Genomic DNA, 11,824 nt, shown 5'->3' with positions numbered 1-11,824 from the left:
TGAGAGCAGTGGACTAGGCTGATCACGTATCCTACTAAGCACAAAGGCACAAGGTTTGGCATAATTCTTTCTCCCCATTCTAAACATTACAGTGCTGAACTCCTGCATCCTGTTCAAGAAAGACAATCCTGAGCAGACAATTAACCATGTCAACTTCACACTGATGTTGATGGAAAGAATGCTGGAAAAGCACCACAAACCATGGCGGCAGCATCTTTGAGGTCATCTGTGCAGTGATGATGTCACACCTTTTTGCCTGTCTGGAAGACATTTCCCCAAGAGCATATCACCATCAGGGAAACACAATCTAACTGGTGGCTGCAAAGTTTGCTGCTTGCACAACAACAAGGATGGCAAGAAGATCTGGAGAGAAGTGCAATATTTTTGTGCAAGATGTGATATTTCTCTTTGTGTTGTTCTGTGCTTTACTATTTATTTTTTATGTACTTATTTATTATTATTATTATTACTGAGACAGAGTTTTGCTCTGTCATCCAGGTTGGAGTGCAATGGCGCGATCTAGGATCACTGCAACCTCCACCTCCCAGGATCAAGCAATCTCCTGCCTCAGTGTCCCAAGTAGTTGGGATTACAGGCGCTGGCTACCACACCAGGCTAACTTTTTTTTGTACTTTTAGTAGAGATGTGGTTTCACCATGTTGGCCAGGCTGGTTTTGAACTCCTGATCTCAAGTGATCTGCCCACCTCAGCCTCCCAAAGTGCAAAGTGCTAGGATTATAGGCATGAACCACCCTGCCTGGCTGTTCCATGTTTTAAAATTTACTACACACACATAAAAAATTATTAAATACGAGCTTGCACTGAGCCGAGATCGCGCCACTGCACTCCAGCCTGGGCAACAGCGTGAGACTCCGTCTCAAAAAAAAAAAAAAAAAAAAAAAAAAAAAATTATTAAATACTGATCATCATATACATTTCTATTACATTAGGGTTAGAGACAAGTTTTGTTTAGAAATAACTCCAAAAGCAGTTTTTCTAATTTATTTTCATATTGAAAATCAGTCAGATTTGCTTCAACCTCAGGAACATATTTTTGTAAAATTAAATGAACACTGGCAACAAGCTGCACTTTTTTTCTAAACAAAAACAGTGAGTGAAAGATGGAGAAGTAGAGGATAAATTCATTCTCTGAAGGGTTAAGTTTTTGCATCATAATATTGGAGACTAAGAGGTAGTCAGAGTCAGAACAACAGAAGAGAAAACAATGGCAAAAATATATAACATGGGTTTTCTTTATTTTCATGTATAATATATTAATTTGTATCTTAAATAGGAAAATATATTTTTATTTTTTGAGTGAACTAGAATATAGCTTCTTCCCAGATTCTTACAAACTTTTAATAGTTTTCCATGAGAAAGAAAAAAAAAGTAAACTTTTAAGCCTTGCAAATATTTTCGTAAGTAAACTACAAGCTAATGTTTGCCTTATGAGTTAAATACATTTGTAAATTTGAATTTTGTTCTAAAATTATAGTTCATGTAAAAAGAAAACCTATTTCTACAGAAATATTCTCCTGGCCTGAAAATTTTCTCTTTAATCCCTTGCAAATATAATTGGTATAGTAAGTAATAATAGATCTCACGTATCTGAGTCTAACAAAGTAAACCGGCCTAATTACTAACTGTGGTTGAATTCTCTCTGGCTTGCACTTAGATTTTAATTGCATCTAACATTTCCACCTTAATCTCTGCCCGCGAAGCTGTCAAGTGTGGACTTTGTCATCAGGCTTCTTTGCCTTCTACCTTTTTTTAGGGTCAGACAATGAGAGGCACTGGCAGAAGGTCAGAGGTCAGAAGAAGAGTCAGGGTATTAATTTATCCAGCATCTTCCCTGCTAAGACACAAATTGTGATTGTATTCCCTTAGCCAAAACCAGAACTCCTATTGGTGACTTTCTTATGGCTTTCTTTCTTTCTTATCTTTGTCTTTTGGGGACTGAGCTCCTTCACCCAATTCCCACAGGCATGGAGGTGTTAACTCCCTCTCTTGCTATCAGGGATGTTTTTTACCCCTCTAATTTTCTTTTCTTAACCCGACTAAAACCTTTATTAACTTTTAATTACCCCCATTTGACTGTGCCATTTGTTTCCTGAAAGGCTCTAGTCTGATACAATTACATTCCTTAAATATCTTCTTTGTCAGGGCTCTTTTACACTTCACGCAATGAAGACTCCATAAACTTAGCTACTAACAAACATAGTATTAATAGGTTAACAAGCATTTTGTTACTATTGTTATTAATTAAACTCCAGGAAAAATTATAAAGTAAGCAGAGATGGATTGGCGTGTCATCTGTGAAGCCAACATGAGTTTTGAAGTCAGAGAAGTCTGTGTTTTAACTACATCTTCAGCATGTATTAGATAAATAAAGTACAAATGGCTAAATAATGAAAGATGAATGTAACCTAGCTTGAAACTTGGTTTCCTAGTCCTTAAAATGGTAAGAATAATACTATACTGGGTTGTCATGTTGACTTCACCTGACACAACACCAGCATACAGTGTCCAAGTAAAACAATGACCAAGTAAAGGAATTATTTTACCAAGTAAAGGAATTACCTTCCTCATCTTCCCTTTTTTATGAATAATCAGAGATCATTCCATTATTCTGTATATCTAGGTATATTCTCCCTCCTGTCTTCCTGTTTCCTGAGCAGCCTGCTGAATGGATGGCTTCTTGAAAATGGATAGAATTATTATTTTGCATTAGTTTAGAAAAAAACATACTTTTATCACCCTCATATTTTTCCTTGGGATTGAGTCTAATAATAAAATGTGTGATTAATTCTTGATTCATTATCTGCCTGTCTTTTATTTGTTCATCAAATTCAGGAAGCAAAATTGCTTAATTGGGTATAGGGTCTTAGTGTCTTCTATGAAACTGAAAGATTAGAATAGATAGATGATCTTTCAGAACCCTTACAATTCTAAGATCCCATGAAATATTTCTTTTTAGACGATTTGCTAAAATCAACCATTGACATCACATAAAATGAATTTCTATTCTTTTCCCAGTCATGACTATCAGGTGATCTCCAGCCTGTTGGTGTACCAAAGATCCCCCGTCAGTGTGCTTTCTAGTGTACTGTGTGTGTACTGTGGGTGGGTGAGTCAACCACTGTGCTGAAATATTGACTCCATTAGCCCTTCAGAGCTTACAGGGCTGATGATGTGTGCTATAAATCTCTTCTTTGTAACCCATTGTGACCTATATTATCACAGGATATTTTGTTGATGGTGGTGGTGATTAGTATTAAAAATCTACCTGGAAAATTTCCATTTTATACCTGGTGAGTTTAGTGGAATGATATTATTATTACTATTACCATATTGGCACCATTTCTACCATCTTATGACTGTATTTGTGTCACAATTTATGTTATTTTTTAAAATTATGTTTTTCTTTTTAGAGATGGAGTCTTGCTCAGTCACCCAAGCTAAAGTGCAGTGGCATGATCATGGCTACCTGTAGCCTCAAATTCTTGTGTTCAAATGACCCTCCAACCTCGGCTTTCTGAGTAGCTAGGACTACATGTGTGCACCACCATGCCCAGGTAATTTGTTGTTGCTTTTAGTTGAGATGGGGTCTTGCTGTGCTTCCCAGGCTGTTCTCAAACTCCTGGGATAAAGTGATTTTCCTATCTCAGATTCCCAAAGTGCTGGGATTACAGGTATAAGCTATTGCAGCCAGCCTAAAATTATTTTTCATTTAAAAATTATTTTGAGTCTTTTGCACTTCAATTTGTTAGAATTCTATTTCATTTTAATGTTTGAACTTAAAATTTGCCCATGCCAATTTAACATAATTAAATCCACATCTTAACCCCATCCTTAGCATTTAACTTAGATATTATTGATAACCATTATTTTATATGAACAATGTTTAATTCACCTCAAATGTTTACCAATTTTCTTTGTTCACCATTCTGTCTTATGTTCCAAACCCTGATTTGGGAAAATTTCCTTTTTCTTGAAAGTATATTCTTTAGAATTTTCTTTTCTGAAAGTCCGTTTGCGGTAACCTAAGTTTGCACTTCTTTTTTAAAAAGCCTTATTTCACATTATCTTAAAATATAATTTTGCTAAAGACACACTCCTCTAATCATGTTATTTTTGTCTTTTTATATTGTAATCACATCTCATTTTATCTTCTGTGTCTCTGAAACATCTATTTATAGTCACCATTTTGTTAGTTTTTTTCTGAATTTTGAGAATTTCTTTAGCTCTACACTTCAGTTCATTTAAGTATCCTACAATTTCTTCTGTCTACAACTGTGGCTGACCAGGTGGCAGTCATGATTTAGTTTCATTGTCTGACAACTTATGGTATCACCAACTAAGCAGCAACCGAACTAACAGAATGGGCGTCAGTAGATAGGAAGAGAACCCTAGGAACAAAGGTGGAGCAGCCATTGAAAAATGCCAGGTTAAAGTTCTCATGAAGACACTCCAGAAATGATAGTGGAACATTTTTGATGATTCAGAAAAAAAGTATGAAAACCGATGGCTCTAAGTTGGTAAGAGATCAGAAGGATTGAATTATAAATAAGAACAAGGCTAGGATTTTGTAAACCAATTTATTTCATCTATATTTTCTTTCTTAGGTAAGCACGCTAGTGATGGGTGACAAAAACTTACATCTAAATACATATAAAAAGGCTCCGTCAATGAGTATAACATAAAACTTTTTTTCTTGCGAGGCGCGGTTGCGCATGCCTGTAATCCCAGCACTTTGGGAGGCTGAAGTGGACGGATCACGAGGTCAGGAGTTCAAGACCAGCCTGATCAAGATGGTGAAACCCCGTTTCTAGTAAAAATACAAAAATTAGCAGGGCATGGTGGTGGGCGCCTGTAATCCCAGTTACTCAGGAGGCTGAGGCAGAAAACTGCTTGAATTGGAGGGGCAGAGGTTGCAGTGAGCTGAGATTGCACCACTGCACTCCAGCGTGTGTGACAGAGTGAGACTCCATCTCAGAAAAAAAAAAAAAAGAAGAAAAAGAAACCACACACACACGTGCACATTCTTTATTTCTTAATTATACATAACATGATAGTGCATTTACAATTAAAGGCATCTTAGACATGAAGTAATACAGAATCACTTCACTGATAGAATTGCTCATGTTCTTCCAGACCAGATACCATTCTCTTGAAAATGTTGTATGCCTTCCAGTTGTCTTATCTGACATCCATACACCATGTTTTAAAATATGCTAATATCATTGATTCTATTGTGTTTGAGTTATGTTTCCTGTGAGTTTGGAAGACATAATTTGCCTTACCATTTTTTGCTGATTCAATTGGTTGGATTCTCAGAATGTGGTTGTTCCATACAATTTTACTGATTATTGCTGCAAACTGAAGTCCATTCAAAAGAAATTTGAGTGTGCTTAATATTCAATGTGATACACACACACATACACATATATGCAAAAAGAGGGAAGAAGAGAAAAAGAGAGGTGGGGCTAGAGAGAGTTGTACTGGTGATGTGAGATATTGATCTCAAATCTAGACCTAGATATTAATTTCCTTAAACTTAAGAAGCAGCAACACATTTCAGCTACTGAAAATTTTTGTAATAACAGAACAATGAGCCTGTTTATTCTGTCTTCTCTTGTTAGCAAAAATTGCTACTTAATAAGGAACACAGGTTTCCCCATCCTCACTGTCATTTAGATTTCACGATATTATCCTTTATAGCTTTATAGATAATTGGCCTAACTAAAGAAGAAACGGTCCTTATTGCTTAAATTATTTGTTTGAATGAAGGCTATCTTTTGAGATCTAGATTTATTGTCCATGAGGTTAAGAATATCTGTGTATCAGGTGACTTCAGCTCCCAAGATATAAGAAAGTCCTGCTTACACATTCAACAATCAGTCACTGAGTATTTACTTGCAGTGTGATACACAAGGCACTGAGTACTAGGCACCTGAATATCGGTAAGATAAAGCTGTTGCCCACATGTATATAACGCAGACATATTTACAGTAACAATACAATGATGTCAGTTAGTAGGTTCAGCTGCAAGTAATGGAAGTAGATTTCAAGGGCTTAAACAACACACAAAATAAATAAGTTTTTTTTTTTTTTTCTCACTAATCAGGAAGTAAATAGCTAGTGTTGCTGTCAAAGGCCTATGTTCTTTTCATAATCTTTGAATTACTTAGCATGTTCTTCTCATACTTCTGACCTTACAATTATAAGATGACTGCTGTATATTTCAACTAGAATCAATTATCCACAAAGGGAAAAACATGGTGGAGAGAAAACAGGGAGGAGTGGGACCCATATCAGAATGACTTCCTGTGTCACTGTCGACTTCTCTCTCATTTGGCAAAAACTGGGTGGCACACTCCTCTGGTTGTAAGGGCATCTGAAGGAAAGGATTATGTAACTGAACATATTGCTAACAAATACAAAACCTAGGGAATTTTTTAGAAGGAATGCTGTGGACAGGAGATGGAGTGGGCAACTGGCAGAAGAAAGCAAAATAGAAAAACTAAAGTTATAAGAGAAGGATGCACCAACTGTGACAGCAAAGCCTCCGGGGACTAAATATTTCTCAAATATCCCCTAAGGTATTCATTGTTGTTAATGCACTACCTACGACACATTAATTTGGAAATGCATGATTGTCTGTATTACTATCTTACACATAGATAACTTTAGATGACTTTATTCAGATCTCATAATTTGGTAAGTTCACATCAGTGGTTCAAATGTAACTGTCTTTCTACAGATGTTTAGCTTTCAGTTATTTCACTGGAAACAGACTTTTCTGGCACTCTCCACCATGTAACAAAAGCATGTTTAAGTAAGACTAAAGAGAATTTTTGCAAATTCAAGTAGAACTGATTTATCTCCACCTGTCTGATACATGGAACCTATAAAAAAAAAACCCATTTGATTATCTGGTCTGCCTGGCATCTTGCCCGTAGCTGCCATTATCTAAGCCAAACATTTCCTAAACTTAACCACTCAAGCGTTACATCACTGATAACAGAACAGACTCTCAAAGCAGCTGAGATGCAGGTGGCCAGGTGTGCTTTAAGATAGACCAAAGAATTAGCTAAAAATTCTGTTTTGAAAGAAAAGGATGAAAGAGAAGACAGCCATAAATAATTAAAGAGCTTCATCAAAAAGCTCCTTCGTCTTTTCAAATTTGTTGCAAATGCATTTTATCCATCTGTCAGTAGGCATTATCATTTTTGTAGCATTATAAAATAAATTATTCACTTGACAATTAATTTTATGCCACTGCATGCCTCCAAACATGTAAAGCACAAGAAACCCCATTTTAGAGTCTTAGCCATACACATAATGAGGGTTTTATAAACTATTTCATAATAAATCTGACTGCCCACAGCAGTGGTTGGATCTATGCTATCTGTAAAACAAAAACACTCGGGATATATTGTCATATTTGTAATAAATCTTATTTTCTAATTAATTTGAATACACATTTACAACATGTCTAGAACTTTTAGCATTATGAGGTAGAAAGTATTCTGTAAAATAATGCATAGACTCCTTTTGAGTTTATGTACAAATATAACATTCGGAGTTATTTATAACTGATCACTCTGCAAGAATGTATTCAGGACCTATACTATCTAAGAGATAAGTCACTGTCTGCCATTAAAAAGTTTTGCTATAAGACTTTTTCATTAAATGGTTTTTCAGACAGGACTGGTGATTTACTACATTAATTGAAATTTCTTTACAGTATCTTGATCAAATAAAAAATTATTTTTGTCTGACATGAAATCCAAAGATTAATAGATCAGAGCTAGATCAGTAGCTTCACAATGTCCTTTATGCCCCAGACACCTTCTGTCTTTCCAAAACACCATTCTTAGTATAGGCCTCTCGTTCTCATAGAAGTCTCATGGCCACAACATGACTGCCCCACTATTAGCTCCTGTCTGCGTTGCTGGAGGTAGGAGAGCATATCTAGACGGTCCTTATGGTTTCCTTATTAGGAAAGGAATACCAGCACTAGAACCTTTATCTTATTTGGAAGGGAAACTAGGAATGTAGTTTTACTTGGTCACAAACTGTGAATAAAAGGTTCTTTTCATAAGCAAAATCAAAAGAATGAATATCGTTAAGTCAATTAGCAGAGACTGTCACAATAATTTATAAATTTTCATTACATTAATTTTTGCCTCATCAAATAACAAAATCTCAGCAAAGTTAGTTTAATGATTGAATTGTTTTTTATTAGTAATTTATGAACCGGTCAGCATCCCATTTGTAAAATAGAAAATGTTCAATGAACCAGGCATAGGAGGTAGGCTTTATAGATGGAAAAGGCTGAAAAAAGCAGAAACAAAAAATAAGTGGATTTTAAGCAGGGAGGACTTTTTCTTTTTTATTATGGAGAGGACTGTTTTCTCAACTCAACTTGACTGGGCTTCTGATTATTTGCTGTGATTTTCCTGTTTTTCACTTTTCTTTTTTTTAATTTCTCATTTCAAAGTTCAGTTTGATTACATGGCACCTAGAATGAGTGAATTCATTCTGGTTTGATCTGGTCTGCTGGGGCCTGGTGCAGGAACTCGGTTCAAAATGATAGACTCCCATAAACTTTGTTTAATATCCTACATTCCAACATACGTACACCATTTTAATTTATTTTACTTACAAAATTCTTTTATTAAAAAATCAGGCCAGGCACGGTGGCTGACGCCTGTAATCCCAACACTTTGGGAGACTGAAGTGGGTGGATCACGAGGTCAAGAGATCGAGACCATCCTGGCCGACATGGTGAAACCCCGTGTCTACTAAAAATACAAAACTTAGCTGGGCGTGGTGGTGTGCTCCTGTAGTCCCAGCTACATGGGAGGCTGAGGCAGGAGAATCACTTGAACCCAGGAGGCAGAGATTGCAGTGAGCCAAGATCGTACCATTGCACTCTAGCCTGGTGACAGAGCAAGACTCCGTCTCAAAAAAAAAAAAAAAAAAAAAAAAAAATCAATAATTACTGATACGTTTCTAAGAAGGAAGTGGTTTTGCATTTGGAAATGGGATTATTGAATAAATCTCTTCAGATATTCATTCTCAAGACAGTATCAATTTTTAGTAAAAATTTTGCAAAATAATTTTCTTAATAATTCTTTAAAAAACTACAACGCAATTGCATAATTAACAAAGTGTAACAATATGTATGCAATACCAGATGTAACAAGACGCAAAGCTGGAAATCCTCATATATTTATTTTTGATCATTATTTATGTTAAATATTTTTCTTTGTACCAAAGAAATCATCTTTCTCATTAATGGGTACTTAAAGGTTAGATAAAATGTATTTTATTTTGTATTTCATAAAACTTTGGTTAAAAAATCCCAATTTTAATTTGCCTACAGTTCATTTACAAAAGTGATATCTATAGCTGCATTAAGCATAAGATTACTTTTTCTGACTTAATTGCTTTCTGAATTATACTGGAAGCCACTTCCAAAATCAAACAGCTGTAAGAGACAAACTTCCCAGCTTGATAAATGTTGCTTAACTTGTGTGTGTGTGTGTTGGGGGCGGGGAGCAGAGGAACTAATTTCAACATTAGTTGATTTCTATCATTAATATCCTTTTTACTAGGATGTCTATGAAAAGATGATTTTGAAAGATTAAAATATATCATATTTTCAGTCTCGAGAATTATTGACTTCCTTAAGGAAAAATAAAACAGGCAAAATAATTGTGCAGTATCCAGGAAGGGTATCTCCCAAAGTCCACTTTAGTTGCAACATTGCAGAATAATAGATCAAAAAATAAACAAATAAAAAGGAAAGAAGGTGGGATTGCACAAACCCAATAACTACAGGGGACAGTGGACAAGAATTTCTTTTATAGAGGAAAACTAGCTGGAAAACTTCATGGCAAGAGTGAGAAGTCTGGTAAGTCTGTCTAACATTAATTTAATAATTGCTGTGAGTCAGTGACTGCTCAATTTCCCGTTATTCCTTCTTATTTTACCCTGTTTTCTCTCTTAAGTTTTAAATGGTGCATGTAATTTGCTTTTTTGGCATGTAGCAAGGCCTGGACCTCAACTGAGAATGTGAACTATATGCTGGATGCAATATGAGTTTTGAAAAGATTCTTCCTTGATGGGAAATAAGCATGGTCTCTTTATGAAAGTAGGTTATGTATGGATATTGGTCTTCATATGTAAGTCAGGATGTGAAATTTCCAAATAAGCACAGCCAGCTCCAGAGCCCATGTTACAGTGGAGAATCAGGAAGAGACTATGTAGATAAAGAAAAGACGGAACAGCAGTAAAATATATACAAATCAACCCCAGAAAGAGAAGGGGTAATCTGACTTGGTGGATCAGAACACCTGCTTCTTGGGAAGTGAAAACTGAGCTTTAAAGGGTGTGGAATCAGAGGGAAGATACTGTTGGAATAGAGAGAAGCAACTTTTTTTTAAATATGGATTTTTAAAAATGTTTAGATTTATAAGGAGAACATTATCTCTGCATGGGCCACCATAATTCTACAGAAAGTGAAAATGTACAAGAGAAACCTAAATTGGCTTGAGCAAAATAGAAGACTTATAAGAAGTAAAAGGAAAATTAGGTAGCATCTCTTTAGTTGAAAAATAGAAAAAAAAAACAAAACTGTTTTTAAAGAAATGTGTTAGGCTTTAAGAAATAAGAATTCTTGGTGTTTCAATAAATTAAAAGAAAATGGGGAAGTCGGAAGGGGTAGAGTATTCAGCTCAGATACTGAAGGACCATGTTAAGAATTATAAATTTTATGCAAAAGAATTGGAAAACCATTGGTGTATGATATGGGTTGGCTGTGTTCCCACCCAAATCTCATCTTGAATTGTAACTCCCACAATTTCCATGAGTCATGGGAGGGACCCAGTTGGGGGCAATTGAATAATGGGGTCAGGTCTTTCTTGTGCTATTCTCATGATAGTGAATAAGTCTCATAAGGCTGATGGTTTTATAAAGAGGAGTTCTGCACAAGCTCTCTCTCTTTGCCTGCCACCATCCATGTGAGACATGACTTGTTCCTCTTTGTCTTCTGCCATGATTCTGAGGCCTCCCCAGCCATGTGGAGCTGTGAGTCCATTTAACCTCTTTTTCTTTATAAATTACTCAGTCTCATGTATATCTTTATCAGCAGCACAAAAATGGACTAATACGGTAAATTGTTACCAGTAGAATGGGGTGCTGCTGTAAAGATACCTGAAAATGTGAAAGCAACTTTGGAACAAGGTAACAGGCAGAGGTTGGAACAGTTTGGAGTGCTCAGAAGAAGACAGGAACATGTGGGAAAGTTTGGAACTGCCTAGAGACTTGTCGAATGGCTTTGACCCAAATGCTGATAGTGATGTAGACAATGAAATCTAGTCTGAGGTGGTCTCAGATGGAGATGAGGAACTCTCTGGGAACTGGAGTAAAGGTGATTCTTGTTATTTGTACAAGAGACTGGTGGCATTTTGCCCTGCCCTAGAGATTTGTGGAACTTTGAACTTGAGGGAGGTGATTTAGGGTATCTGGTGAATAAAATTTCTAAGCAGCAAAGCCTTCAAGAGGCAACTTGGGTGCCACTAAAAGCATTCACTTTTAAAAGGAAAACAGAGCATAAAAGTGCAGAGAATTTGCCAGCCTGATTGCATTAGACAAGAAAACCCCATTTTCTGAGGAAAAAAATAAGCTGGCTGCAGAAATTTGCGTAAGTTACAGGAAACCAAATGCTATTCACCAAGACAGTGGGGAAATTGTCTCCAGGGCATGTCAGAGGCCTTCATGGCAGCCCCTTCCATCACAAGCCCAGAGGAGA

The 11,824-nt window shown here is 36.1% G+C and overlaps 1 long non-coding RNA gene across 2 annotated transcripts in view; it reads left to right on the top strand.

Annotated features, from left to right (window-relative positions):
• The first annotated feature begins 9,846 nt into the window (after positions 1 to 9,846).
• Positions 9,847 to 11,824, top strand: part of LOC139363392 (uncharacterized) — a 46,820-nt gene continuing 44,842 nt past the window's right edge. The window contains exon 1 of one of the 2 annotated variants that reach the window (XR_011623672.1): positions 9,847 to 9,925. This is a non-coding gene — a long non-coding RNA (uncharacterized lncRNA). The remainder of the gene's footprint in view (positions 9,926 to 11,824) is intronic. The other variant, XR_011623673.1, reaches the window with a different exon arrangement.

This window comes from Macaca nemestrina, chromosome 5, assembly GCF_043159975.1.
Source record: "Macaca nemestrina isolate mMacNem1 chromosome 5, mMacNem.hap1, whole genome shotgun sequence".
Classification (NCBI taxonomy): Eukaryota; Metazoa; Chordata; class Mammalia; order Primates; family Cercopithecidae; genus Macaca; species Macaca nemestrina.
The sequence above is the reverse complement of the archived record's forward strand: the minus strand, read 5'-3'. Positions and strand labels throughout refer to the sequence as shown.